Genomic DNA, 14,908 nt, shown 5'->3' with positions numbered 1-14,908 from the left:
GCTGGATCGGAAGCTCCGATCAGGACCGGAGGCTCCGATCACCCCTATCCGGAGTCATCAAGTGATATTTTGACACGTGGCAGATCAGGATCTTCGGAAGCTCCGATGACAGGATCGGACGTTCCGATCGAGGTTCGGACGTTCCGATCGAGGATTGGAGGCTCCGATCGTTGTCTATAAATAGAAGGCCGAGGCTTCATTTCTCCTTGCCAATTCCGGATTTCCTCTCTATTTCTAGTCATATTCGAGTTGTTCTAGCCTTCCTAGGCTTGAACTGGGAGTCGTCTAGACGTTCGGTAGTCGTAGCGGAGTTGTGCCCAAGTTCTGGAGGCATCGACATCAAAGGGCTAACGACGGACGAAGGTATAGCTTTTGCTTCCTATAAATATTTAGGAATATGCTATAGCTTAGTTAAGGCTTTTAGGGCGCTATAATGATAGTAGTATCATTTCGCTCTGTAGGCGGACTTTAGGCTTGGACTTAGAGCTGGTAGTGCCTACCTGGTATTTGAGGTACGAAAGTACTGTTCGAGATATCCTGACTGAGTATGCATGTATTATGTGACCGCATGATTTATATGCCATGATATTATGCTGCATTCATTTGCATCTTGCTGTATCTCCTTCGAGATGTCTGTAGTAGGGTTGTACCCTATCCTGTTAGTGGATGGACTTCCATCGATTTGGGTCCGGCGTATCCACAGTTATCTCGGTATGGGAGCCACCTTCTGAAGCGACGGCACAGCGTGCTACATACCAGGGCCCGGTCTGTCTCTGTTATCTGATCCTTGACCTCGAGTCTATAGGGAGTTCACTTTGCATGCATGTATACTCATACTCTCGCACTGAGCGTTTTATGCTCACGTCTCGTACTCTGTATTTTCTGGACACCCTATTCCATGGGGCAGGTTTGCGATTGGACGAGGAGGGTGGATCCAGGAGGGGCTAGTCAGTGGTTGGCCAGCTGGAGCTTCGTCTAGGTTTTATTACTGTTGTTTGGGTTTATACAGCTATTCGATTTGGTTGTATATTTTTGGATAATTACAGATTCCTTTACTTGGGATTGTATAATGATATTGGTTTCCGCAGTTTTATTCTGATATCTATTTTATTAAGTTAATTGCATGCATAAGTTCTGTTCAGTAGGTGATCCATGTAAGGGTCACTACATTTATGGTATCAGAGCATGCAAAAGATTTCTTGGGATTTAGTCTCATCTTGAGGTATTTTTGTAGATGTCAAATCGTGACGACCAGAGTTCTCATGGCAGTGTGGGTGGGCATTGGGGTGATGCCGACCGGGAGCCTCGTCGAGAACGGCATCATCGTCACCATGACGACGAGCGTTTCACTGTGCGTCGATTCTTAGCTATGGGTCCTAAGCCCTTAGTTGGAGGTGAGTCTCCGGAGGATGCGGAGAACTGGTTAGACCGCATGGAAACGACTTTTCAGACTTTCCAATGCACCGATGAGCAGAAGGTGGAGACCCTTGGCTATCTTCTGGATGGGCGTGCGCGTAGGTGGTGGAGGTTTACTTCTGCACCTTTTGTTACGGCGAGAGGAGTGGCCACCTGGGCCGAGTTCCGCACAGCTTTCCAAAAGCGGTATTTTCCTCCTGCACTCCGAAAGTCGAAGGCAGGCGAGCTACTGAGTCTGCGACAGGGAACCATGTCTATCGATGAGTATCAGCAGAGGTTCTTTGATCTGCTATCCTATTGCCCCGAGATTGCTGATAGCTCAGAGATGAAGTATAATCTGTTCCTTCAGGGCCTTAACCCTGAGATCCATGACCGTGTGGCGGTTGGTGACGACATGTCCTATGAGGGTTTGGTGAGCCGTTGTCACCAGGCGGAGGACAGCATTCGGCGGAACAGGTCTTTCTCTCAGTCGAGACCTGCTAGTTCTTTGGGTCCCCGTGCCCAAACTTTCAAGAAGTCTGGATCTTCTTCTTCCTCTGGTTCTGGAAGTATTGTCCGTTTCAGTAAGAAGGACAAGTGTGATCACTGTGGGAAGAACCATCCATCCGACAAGTGCCGTAGAGCTTCTGGAGCTTGTTTCCGTTGTGGAGAGACTGGTCATATCCGGAGGGATTGTCCACTGTCTGGGGGAGGCGGTTCTGGATCTGGTTCAGGATCTGGTTCTCAGGCTACCGTACAGCAGAGGTCGCAGGGACAGTCTGCTGGGAGTTCTCATTTGAGGCCACGAGCTTCTGGCCAGGTGTTTGCCCTGAGACATGATCAGGCTGTGGAGGAGAATGAGAAAGTCATCGCAGGTACATTTATGCTTTATGGTATACCTGCTCTTGTACTTATTGACACTGGTGCATCTCATTCCTTCATTTCTGCACGTTTTGTTAAGAGGCATAAGTTACCATGCATTGCACTAGACGTAGTGATGTCTGTTTCTACTCCGACGGGCCAATCTGCTTTGGCTAAGCGTCTAGTGATGGGTTGCCCTTTAGAGTTCGAAGGGAACATTCTGTTAGCGAATCTCATGGTCCTGGCGATAGACGACTTTGATTGCATTCTGGGAATAGATGTGCTGACTACCTATCGAGCTTCAGTGGACTGCTATCAGAGATTAGTACGCTTTCATCCGGAAGGGAGTGAGAGTTGGTTTTTCTATGGTGAGGGAGCGCGACCCCCGATGCCTTTGGTATCAGCTTTGAGAGCCTGTCGAGCTCTAGAGTCTGGCGGGGAAGGCTACCTTATCTATGCAGTTGATTTGTCCGCTGAGAGTATTGGGATAGAGAGCATTCCTGTTGTGGATGAATTTCCAGATGTGTTTCCTGATGAGATTCCGGGTTTTCCTCCTGCTAGGGAAGTCGAGTTTGGCATAGAGTTGATGCCGGGTACTTCGCATATTTCTAGAGCACCGTATCGTCTGGCTCCGTCAGAGATGCGTGAGTTGAAGAATCAGCTACAGGATCTTTTAGACAAGGGGTACATTCGTCCTGGTGTATCTCCTTGGGGAGCTCCTGTTCTCTTCGTAAAGAAGAAGGATGGGTCGATGCGGCTGTGCATTGACTATCGGCAGCTGAATCGAGTGACTGTGAAGAACAAGTATCCATTGCCTCGTGTTGATGACTTGTTTGACCAGCTGCAGGGCACATCAATTTACTCCAAGATTGACTTGAGATCTGGGTATCATCAGTTGAGAGTCCGTGATCAGGACGTAGCCAAGACTGCATTTCGTACTCGCTATGGGCATTACGAGTTCCTAGTGATGCCATTTGGTTTGACTAATGCGCCGGCTATATTCATGGATCTGATGAACCGTGTCTTCAGGGAGTATTTGGACAAGTTTGTCGTGGTCTTCATTGACGACATCCTGGTTTATTCGCGTAATACGGAAGAGCATGTTTCTCACTTGCGGTTGGTACTGCAGACTCTTCGAGATGAGCAATTGTACGCCAAGCTGAGCAAGTGTGAGTTCTGGATGGATAGAGTGGTTTTTCTTGGCCATATCATATCCAGGGAGGTAATTTCTGTTGATCCTAGCAAGATTGAAGCGGTACTTAATTGGTCGCGTCCGACGACAGTTGCTGAGATCCGTAGTTTTCTGGGTCTAGCAGGGTATTATCGTCGCTTCATTCTGAACTTCTCTCAGTTAGCTCGACCGTTGACGCAGCTTACCCGCAAGGGTGTGGATTTTGAGTGGTCCTCCGAGTGTGAGGAGAATTTCCGTGAGCTTCGACGGCGGTTGACTTCTGCGCCGGTGTTAGCATTACCGTCAGGATCTGGAGGGTATGTAGTTTACACGGATGCTTCTCTTCAGGGGTTAGGTTGTGTCCTGACTCAGAATGGGCATGTGATCGCATACGCTTCTAGACAGCTGAAGATTCACGAGGACAACTACCCAGTCCATTATTTGGAGTTAGCAGCCATTGTGTTCGCTTTGAAGATCTGGCGTCATTATCTGTATGGCGAGAAATTTGAGATCTTCACCGACCATAAGAGTCTCAAGTATTTGTTCACTCAGGCAGAATTGAACATGAGACAGAGACGTTGGATGGACTTGCTTAAGGACTATGATTGCGAGATTAAGTACCATCCGGGAGCTGCTAATCTCACCGCTGATGCTTTGAGTCGCAAGGTGCGACTATCCGCACTTCAGACTTGTTCGATGTCTAGTACGATCAGTGACTGTTGTACTTCAGGTTATACCTTCAAGCATAAGAAAGGTATGCAGAGTATCCAGATGTTTGCGATATTATCTGAGCCAGCCTTGTATTCGCGGATCCGAGATGCTCAGATGTCTGATTCAAAGACCCAGCGTTTAGCTCGTCTAGCTAACGAGGGTAGCTCGTCTGGATTTCATTATCAGTCAGATGGCTTTCTGTGTTTGTCTGGTAGGCTTGTGATTCCACAGGATGAAGAGTTGCGAGAGGAGATTTTATCTCAGGCACATCGCACTAAGTTGAGTATTCATCCTGGGAGCAACAAGATGTACAAGGATCTACGTACTCGTTTCTGGTGGAAGGGAATGAAACGCAGTGTTTATCAGTTTGTTTCGAGATGTTTGGTGTGTCAACAGGTCAAGGCAGAGCACCGACGACCTGGAGGATTGCTTCACAGTCTGCCTATTCCTGAATGGAAATGGGAGTTTATCACTATGGACTTTGTGACCCATTTGCCGGTATCCCCGAGGAACTGTGATGCTATCTGGGTTGTGGTGGACCGACTCACCAAGTCAGCGCATTTCATTGCCTATAGCCGGGAGTACAATGTGGATCGTATGGCTCGGTTGTACATTCAGGAGATCGTTCGACTTCATGGAGTGCCTGTGAGCATTGTCAGCGATCGGGACCCCAGGTTTACTTCTAGATTCTGGGGGAGTGTTCAGCGTGCGATGGGTACTACTCTCAGTTTGAGTACAGCCTATCATCCAGAGACTGATGGTCAGTCAGAGCGCACTATCCGTACGTTAGAGGATATGCTTAGAGCGTGCGTCTTGGATTTTGGTTCAGCCTGGCAGGATCATTTGCCGTTGATCGAGTTCGCTTACAACAACATCTATCACACTAGTATTGGGATGGCACCTTTTGAGGCGTTGTATGGGCGACGTTGTCGTACTCCACTCTTTTGGGAAGAAGTAGGGGAGAGACAGGCTGAGGGACCGGAGTTTATCCAGCAGGCGATAGACATTGTTGATCAGATCAAGAAACGGATTAAGACTGCACAGGATCGTCAGGCCAGTTATGCTAATATCAAGCGTAGGCCTTTGCAGTTCGAGGTCGGGGAGAAAGTGTTTCTGAGAGTGTCACCTTTCCGCAAGATTCTCAGATTTGGCCTTAAGGGCAAGTTGTCTCCCAGATTTATCGGTCCGTTTGAGATCTTAGAGAGTATTGGCGATTTGGCTTATCGACTAGCATTGCCACCGCATCTATCTAGTATTCACGACGTGTTTCACGTATCTCTGTTGCGACGGTATGTAGCGGATGAATCTCATATTCTGCAGCGATCTGAGGTTCAGGTAGACAAGGATTTGACTTATGTTGAGAAACCTCTTCGTATCCTTGATTATAAGGATAAGGTTTTACGGAACAAAGTCATTCCTTTGGTTTTAGTTCAGTGGCAGCGCCGAGGCACTGAGGAAGCTACTTGGGAGCTTGAGGACAGGATGCGTAAAGACCATCCTGAGTTGTTTTGATTTCATTCTTTAAGTTGTATTCAGTTGCAAACTCTGTAAACGTTTGTTTGAATAAAGAATGTTTCTGATTTCTGTATTTGCATTCGGTACTTAAGATCTGATTTCGAGGACGAAATATCTTAAGTGGGGGAGAATGTAGTAGCCCGAACCCTAATTGAGTAATTAAAGGATTAATGCTAATCAAATAAATTGGGGATTGGACGGATCGGAAGCTCCGAAGGGACGATCGGAAGCTCCGATCGGGATCGGAAGCTCCGATGAGGATCGGAGGCACCGATGATATTGCGTCATCCATGACGTGTGGCTGGATCGGAAGCTCCGATCAGGACCGGAGGCTCCGATCACCCCTATCCGGAGTCATCAAGTGATATTTTGACACGTGGCAGATCAGGATCTTCGGAAGCTCCGATGACAGGATCGGACGTTCCGATCGAGGTTCGGACGTTCCGATCGAGGATTGGAGGCTCCGATCGTTGTCTATAAATAGAAGGCCGAGGCTTCATTTCTCCTTGCCAATTCCGGATTTCCTCTCTATTTCTAGTCATATTCGAGTTGTTCTAGCCTTCCTAGGCTTGAACTGGGAGTCGTCTAGACGTTCGGTAGTCGTAGCGGAGTTGTGCCCAAGTTCTGGAGGCATCGACATCAAAGGGCTAACGACGGACGAAGGTATAGCTTTTGCTTCCTATAAATATTTAGGAGTATGCTATAGCTTAGTTAAGGCTTTTAGGGCGCTATAATGATAGTAGTATCATTTCGCTGTGTAGGCGGACTTTAGGCTTGGACTTAGAGCTGGTAGTGCCTACCTGGTATTTGAGGTACGAAAGTACTGTTCGAGATATCCTGACTGAGTATGCATGTATTATGTGACCGCATGATTTATATGCCATGATATTATGCTGCATTCATTTGCATCTTGCTGTATCTCCTTCGAGATGTCTGTAGTAGGGTTGTACCCTATCCTGTTAGTGGATGGACTTCCATCGATTTGTGTCCGGCGTATCCACAGTTATCTCGGTATGGGAGCCACCTCCTGAAGCGACGGCACAGCGTGCTACATACCAGGGCCCGGTCTGTCTCTGTTATCTGATCCTTGACCTCGAGTCTATAGGGAGTTCACTTTGCATGCATGTATACTCATACTCTCGCACTGAGCATTTTATGCTCACGTCTCGTACTCTGTATTTTCTGGACACCCTATTCCATGGGGCAGGTTTGCGATTGGACGAGGAGGGTGGATCCAGGAGGGGCTAGTCAGTGGTTGGCCAGCTGGAGCTTCGTCTAGGTTTTATTACTGTTGTTTGGGTTTATACAGCTATTCGATTTGGTTGTATATTTCTGGATAATTACAGATTCCTTTACTTGGGATTGTATAATGATATTGGTTTCCGCAGTTTTATTCTGATATCTGTTTTATTAAGTTAATTGCATGCATAAGTTCTGTTCAGTAGGTGATCCGTGTAAGGGTCACTACATCGAGTCACTGTGAAGAACAAGTATCCTTTGATCAGCTGCAGGGCACTTCTGTTTACTCCAAGATTGACTTGAGATCTGGGTATCATCAGTTGAGAGTCCGAGATCAAGACGTAGCCAAGACTGCATTCCGTACTCGCTATGGGCATTACGAATTTCTAGTGATGTCATTTGGTTTGACTAATGCGCCGGCTATATTCATGGACCTGATGAACCGTGTCTTCAGGGAGTATTTGGACAAGTTTGTCGTGGTCTTCATTGACGACATCTTGGTGTATTCGCGTAATACGGAAGAGCATGTTTCTCACTTGCGGTTGGTACTGCAGACTCTTCGAGATGAGCAGTTATACGCCAAGCTGAGCAAGTGTGAGTTCTGGATGGATTGAGTGGTCTTTCTTGGCCATATCATATCCAGGGAGGGGATTTCTGTTGATCCAAGCAAGATTGAGGCGGTGCTTAATTGGTCGCGACCGACGACGGTTGCTGAGATCCGTAGCTTTTTGGGTCTAGCAGGATATTATCGTCGCTTCATTTTGAATTTCTCTCAGCTAGATCGACCTTTGACACAGCTTACCCGCAAGGGTGTGGATTTTGAGTGGTCCTCCGAGTGTGAGGAAAACTTCTATGAGCTTTGACGGCGGTTGACTTTTGCGCCGGTGTTGGCATTATCTTCAGGATCTAGAGGGTATGTGGTGTACACTGATGCTTCTCTTCAGGGGTTAGGTTGTGTCCTGACTCAGAATGGGCATGTGATCGCATACGCTTCTAGACAGCTGAAGCTTCACGAGGACAACTACCCAGTCCATGATTTTGAAATGGCAGCCATTGTGTTCGCTTTGAAGATCTGGCGTCATTATCTTTATCGCGAGAAATTTGAGATCTTCACCGATCATAAGAGTCTCAAATATTTGTTCACTCAGGCGGAGTTGAACATGAGGCAGAGACGTTGGATGGACTTGCTTAAGGACTATGATTGCGAGATTAAGTACCATCCGGGAGCTGCTAATCTCACCGCTGATGCATTGAGTCGCAAGGTGCGACTATCCGCAATTTAGACTTGTTCGATGTCTAGTGCGATCAGTGACTGTTGTACTTCAGGATATACTTTCAAGCATAAGAAAGGTATGCAGAGTATCCAGATGTTTGCGATATTATCTGAGCCAGCTTTGTATTCGCAGATTCGAGATGCTCAGATGTCTGATTCGAATACCCAGTGTTTAGCTCGTCTAGCTAACGAGGGTAGCTTGTATGGATTTCATTATCAGTCAGATGGCTTTCTGTGTTTGTCTGGTAGGCTTGTGATTCCGCAGGATGTAGAGTTGCGAGAGGAGATTTTGTCTCAGGCGCATCGCACTAAGTTGAATATTCACCCTGGGAGCAACAAGATGTACAAGGATCTACGTACTCGTTTCTGGTGGAAGGGGATGAAACGAAGTGTTTATCAGTTTGTTTTGAGATGTTTGGTGTGTCAATAGGTCAAGGCAGAACACCGACGACCTGGAGGATTGCTTCACAGTCTACCTATTCCTGAATGGAAATGGGAGTTTATCACAATGGACTTTGTGACCCATTTGCCGGTATCCCCGAGGAACTGTGATGCTATCTGGGTTGTGGTGGACCGACTCACCAAGTCAGCGCATTTCATTGCCTATAGCTGGGAGTACAATGTGGATCGTATGGCTTGGTTGTATATTCAGGAGATCGTTCGACTTCATGGAGAGCCTGTGAGCATTGTCAGCGATCGGGACCCCAGGTTTACTTCTAGATTCTGGGGGAGTGTTCAGAGTGCGATGGGTACTACTCTCAGTTTGAGTACTGCCTATCATCCGGAGACTGATGGTCAGTCAGAGCGCACTATCCGTACTTTGGAGGATATGCTTAGAGCGTGCGTCATGGATTTTGGTTCAGCCTGGCAGGATCATTTGCCATTGATCGAGTTCGCGTACAGCAACAGCTATCATACTAGTATTGGGATGGCACCTTTTGAGGCGTTGTACGAGCGGCGTTGTCGTACTACACTCTTTTGGGAAGAAGAGGGGGAGAGACAGGCTGAGGGACCAAAATTTATCCAGCAGGCGGTAGACATTGTTGATCAGATCAAGAAACGGATTAAGACTGCACAGGATCGTCAGGCCAGCTATGCTAACACCAAGCGTAGGCCTTTGCAAATCGATGTCGGGGAGAAAGTGTTTCTGAGAGTGTCACCTTTTCGCAAAATTCTCAGATTTGGCCTTAAGGGCAAGTTGTCTCCCAGGTTTATCGGTCCGTTTGAGATCTTGAAGAGTATTAGCGATTTGGCTTATCGACTAGCTTTGCCACCGCATCTTTCCATGATTCACAACGTGTTCCACATATCTCTGTTGCGACGGTATGTGGCGGATGAGTCCCATATTCTGCAGCAGTCTGAGGTTCAGGTGAGCAAGAATTTGACCTATGTTGAGGAACCTATTCGTATCCTGGATCATAAGGATAAGGTCTTGCGAAAAAAAGTCATTCCTTTGGTTTTAGTTCAGTGGCAGCGTCGAGGCACTGAAGAAGCTACTTGGGAGCTTGAGGACAGGATGCGTGAAGACCATCCTGAGTTTTTTTGATTTCATTCTTAAGTTGTATTCAGTTGCAAACTCTGTAAACGTTTGATTTGAATAAAGAATGTTTTTGTACCTTGTGTTACATTCAGTACTTAAGATCTATTTCGAGGACGAAACATATTAAGTGGGGGAGAATGTAGTAGCCCGTACCCGAAATCAGTGATTAAGGGATTAATCAACGCTAATTAAACAATTGGATATCGGACAGATTGAAAGCTCCGAAGGCGCGATCGGAAGCTCCGAACAGGATCGGAAGCTCCGATGAGCGATCGAAAGCTCCGATCGAATTACGTCAGGCATGACGTGTGGAAGGATCGGAAGCTCCGATCAGGATCGGAAGCTCCGATCACCCCTATCCGAAGTCAACCAGTGATAGTTTGACACGTGGCAGATGAGGATCTTCGGAAGCTCCGATGGCAGGATCGGACGTTCCGATCGAGGAACGGAAGTTCCGATCGAGGATCGGAGGTTCCGATCGTTGTCTATAAATAGAAGACCGACGCTTCTTTTTGATTTGCCAATTTCGAGAATTCCCTCTCCATTCTAGTCTTATTTGCTTAGTTCTAGTCTTTCTAGGCTTGATCCGGGGGTCGGCGAGGCGTTCGGTAGTCGCAGCGGAGTTGTGCCCAAGTTCTGGAGGCATCGACATCAAAGGGCTAACGACGGACGAAGGTATAGCTTTTGCTTCCTAAAAATATTTAGAAGTATGCAATAGCTTAGTTAAGGCTTTTAGAGCACTTTAATGATAGTAGCATTATTTGGCAGTGTAGAGCAGACTATAGGCGTGGACCTAGAGTTGGTAGAGCTTGCACTGATTTGAGGTACGAAAGTACTGTTCGAGATATCCTGACTGAGTATGCATGTATTATGTGACTGCATGGTTTATATGTCATTGATTTATGCTGCATTCATTTGCATACTGAGCTATCTCCTTCGAGATGTCTATTAGTAGGTTGTACCCTATCCTGTTAGTGGATGGACTTCCATGGCTTTGGGTCCGGTAAATCCACTGGTATTATGGTATGGGAGCTACCTCCTGAAGCGACGGCATAGCGTGCTACATACCAGGGCCCGGTCTGTCTCTGTTATCTGATCCTTGACCTCGAGTTTATAGGGAGTTCACTTTGCATGCATGTATACTCATACTCTCGTACTGAGCGTTTTATGCTCACGTCTCGTACTCTGTGTTTCTGGACACCCTATTCCATGGGGCAGGTTTGCGATTGGACGAGGCGGGTGGATCTAAGAGGGGCTAGTCAGTGGTTGATCAGCTGGAGCTTCGTTTAGGTTTTTATTCTGTTGTTTTGGGTTTATACAGCTATTCGATTTGGTTGTATATTTTTGGATATTTACAGATTCCTTTTCTTGGGATTGTATTAATGTTATGGTTTCCGCAGTTGAATTATGATTACTGTTTTGATTAAGTTAATTGCATGCGTAAGTTCTGTTTAGTAGGTGATCTGGGTAAGGGTCACTACACTTGACTCCCTTGGTCACTGGACTTAATCTATACTTGAAAAACATTAAAACTATCATTTTGCATAAAATCTCATAGTCTAAACATTTAAAATCATAATTTCAATACTATTTAAATAAATCCTCGTGAATAATTTTTTTGGATTTTTGGACCTTATACAAGTCGTGGCAGTCTTTTCTCGCCCAAAAATTAAGAAATTTCAAATCGAAAATCTAACCTTCGATTCTTTGAAACAATGACTGTGAGCACAAATATTGACAACTTTTCACCTCAAGTACTTGACACAAATCTACAACATTGCCCAAGTCGATACAGATCTACAACATTGCGGCCAATGGATTACTCGTTTAGGGTTGAGGAAGAAGATTGGGGAGAATCAATAAGAATTAGGGAAAGTACGTACACGATGATAGTTCTTAAATTTCTGGGATTTTTTTTTTTAAAAAAAAGAGAGTAGAGGATAGATAGTGTTGAGTTTTAAATGAAACGAGGACATATTAGTAAATTGAACTGAAATAAAGAGCTGGAAAAAATGGCAAATTTGGTAGCGAGTGAGAACTCAAAAATACCGACATGAGGACTTAAGCAAACTTGTGTTTGATATTAGAGATTTATTGATCATTTTCTTGTATATAATATCGAAAAATTGTTTTTTTTAATTCTCTATATTTTAAGATAATATAGGAATTGAATTTCAATCATATATATATTTTAATTTTTTTTAAAAAAAATGATCACTTTGTAACTTAATTCCTTTGGGTAAGTTCACGTCAGTACCATCAACCCCAGGTGAAATTACGAAGATAAATAAACAAAAGTCGTGACTTAAATTGTGACAACATCGAGACTAGAATCATACACACACAAATATAAATAACAAAATTTATAATTTTTCCTAAAGTATATAATATTTGCTATGTCAAAATATATGATGAAATTGCATGAAATATTTTACATTCATTCACTAATCACCATATAAAGTTAAAACACTTCGTGGTAACAAAAAGGAGAAGAAGAAGATAATAAAGTTCACAAGGGAATAAAACCGCGGAGGTGGATCATGGTTCGGCGAAGTTATGGTTACGCCATCAGTGGAGGCGGATACACGATGGCAGGTGCCTGTGGGATCGGAAATGTTGTTGGAGTCTGGACCAACGGGGGATTTGATGTGGGCGGTGGAAAAAATGTGAACGGCGGACTAAACCACTGGAAAAGTGGTGGTTCTGGTGTTGATTGATCTTCTGCCGGCGGGGAGCCAAGGAACGACGGTGGGGGAGGAAACACGAGTCGTGGTTCCGGTGGTGGGAAGAAGATATCCGGCACAGACGGCGGGGGAGAAAATACCAGAGGTGGATTCTCTGGGACGACGACAGCAGGAGGTGAGAGCCATGGAATGAGTGGTTCTTGAACTGACGGCGGCGGCGGCGGTGATGGAACCAATGGAGGAGGGTATACTATAGGAATCACTTCAGGCGGTGGAGGGGATGTTGGCTCAGGTGGTGGAGGAGACGGTATTAGAGGAGGTGGCGATGGAGATGGTGACGGTGGAGGTGGTGATGGCGGCGGGGATACAGGCGCCGGTGGGGGTGATGCAGGAGGAGACACCGGAGGCGGAGAAGCAACAGTTGGCGGCGGAGATGAGGGGGGTATTGGTGGCGGGAGAGACACAACCGGAGGAGGAGAAGGTATGAGAGGAGGCGGTAGAGGAATCAGAGGAGCGGAAGGGGTAACGGGAATCAACGGCGGTGATGGAACGATTGGTCTTGGGCGGAAGGGGTTGGTGGGTGAATCCCGGGGAAATGGCCATTGACCGCAATTTCCAAAGAGATATAAATATAAAGGGTCACAATTTGATGATCTTCTACTTCTTCCACCACCACCGCCTCTTCTACTCCTGCTTCTACTTACTCTGGAGGAGCTTTGTCTTTTCTCTTCATCTTCTTCATGATCAACTCTTCCTTGTCCAAATACCAAAAGAAACGCAAAGAGAAGAACCAAAAGTAGTGTTGTGAATTTCATTTCAAGTTATTCATCGAAAAGAGATTTCTTACTTTCTTTTATTCACGCCATTCTTCCAACCAACGTCGCCATTTAATGCATGCATGCAAGAAGATTCTTTGAAAGTTGAATTGAAGACAGCTGCTAATTAACTGGTGCGAATTTCTATACAGAGGGATCACATTTTCGATGAATTAGTTCATTCATGGTGGCGATCATTTATTACAGTAGTACGTCGTGGTGAATGGGTTGACATTGTACTGTGTGCCAATTGCCCAGGACCTTAAATGAAGTTGCAGGTGTCGCTCAACACCAATTTCTGTCAATTTTACCAAGACCACCAAAACAAAGTACTGTTAATAATCATCTCTTTCAAATATTTTATTTTAATTAATTAATAAATTGACTATATTTATTTCATATCTATCTTCTTGAGTTTTAAATTTGGGGTAGTAACGATATTTATTTACACTCTAAAAATTTATAACCGTATTCCTCTTTTAACATTTATTGTGATTTCTAACAAAATAACCCCTACTTAAATATTCTATATTTTTTTGAGGCTAATATAACCTTCTTTGTTATATGTCTTTCCAAATGAAATAACTACATTTATAGGTTAAAAGTAGAATCTCACGTTTCCTCATCAAAATTATTTTTGATAAGATTTTAAATTTCAATATATTAATGATCACGAAGTTTGATTTGTAATCATAAATTTTTTGAGTTGTAATAACATCTTCAAATTAAAATATGATATCCCCATAAATACTCGAGTCATTAAAAATAAATCATATATATATTTCTTATCTAGATACCGCATATCTAGGAAGATAAGAAAGAATCTTTGATAAAGATGAAAGTTTAAATTCAACTAGAAAAGTAAATATTTTCGGTTGGTTGGATTCTTATAGGTATCCCCTATAAATATCACGTTTGATTTATTTTTAACAACAGAATATACAATCTTATACGCAATATATTGCACACTTTGGTGCATATTTCTTTGAGTTTTTTTCTCCAATAAGTCTTATATTGACTTAGGCATCGCAGTGACCACGTCTACCCAACTTTTCCGATGATAATAGAATATATTCGCATAACTAAAAAAAAGACGAAAAGAATTTAACATTTCATTTGGAATAAAATATTTCAAACATTAATTAAAATTATGCATAAAAATTTAATACAAACAAAATTTGTTAGAATAACAGCAATCTTAGTTAATGACATGTAAATTTATATTTTTGTGAACAAACAAAAACGTCGCTCATTTAACATTGAAATTTTTTTCACGTGTTGATATAATTTTTTTTTGACAAATATACAAACTTGAAAATATCTACACGAATATTTACATTTTTTGATTTTATCACCATTATCTTTGATTAAAAAATTTCAGAAAAATCTCAACTCTAAGTTAAATTTCCAAAAAATAAAAATAAAATTACTTGAAAAATTAAATAATATTATTTTTGAGAGAATGACAACCATCTTCGCCAGAATTTCATTTAATTTAATATTTGTTGGATATGCTACTTTTATTATTTTCTCAATATCGTCAACAAACTACTAATTTTGAATAATTTCATCATTCTCCCGTGTAAAGGAAAGTGAAAGACGAACAAAGAAAATAAAAGTTTGAAATGATGTAAATTAAATAAATAAAATATAATAGGAAAAGTGAATAAGTAGCCATCATATTAGTCTAATAAAAATATGAAA

Source organism: Henckelia pumila, chromosome 2 (assembly GCF_033568475.1).
Source record: "Henckelia pumila isolate YLH828 chromosome 2, ASM3356847v2, whole genome shotgun sequence".
Lineage (NCBI taxonomy): Eukaryota > Viridiplantae > Streptophyta > Magnoliopsida > Lamiales > Gesneriaceae > Henckelia > Henckelia pumila.
Note: the sequence above shows the minus strand (reverse complement) of the source record.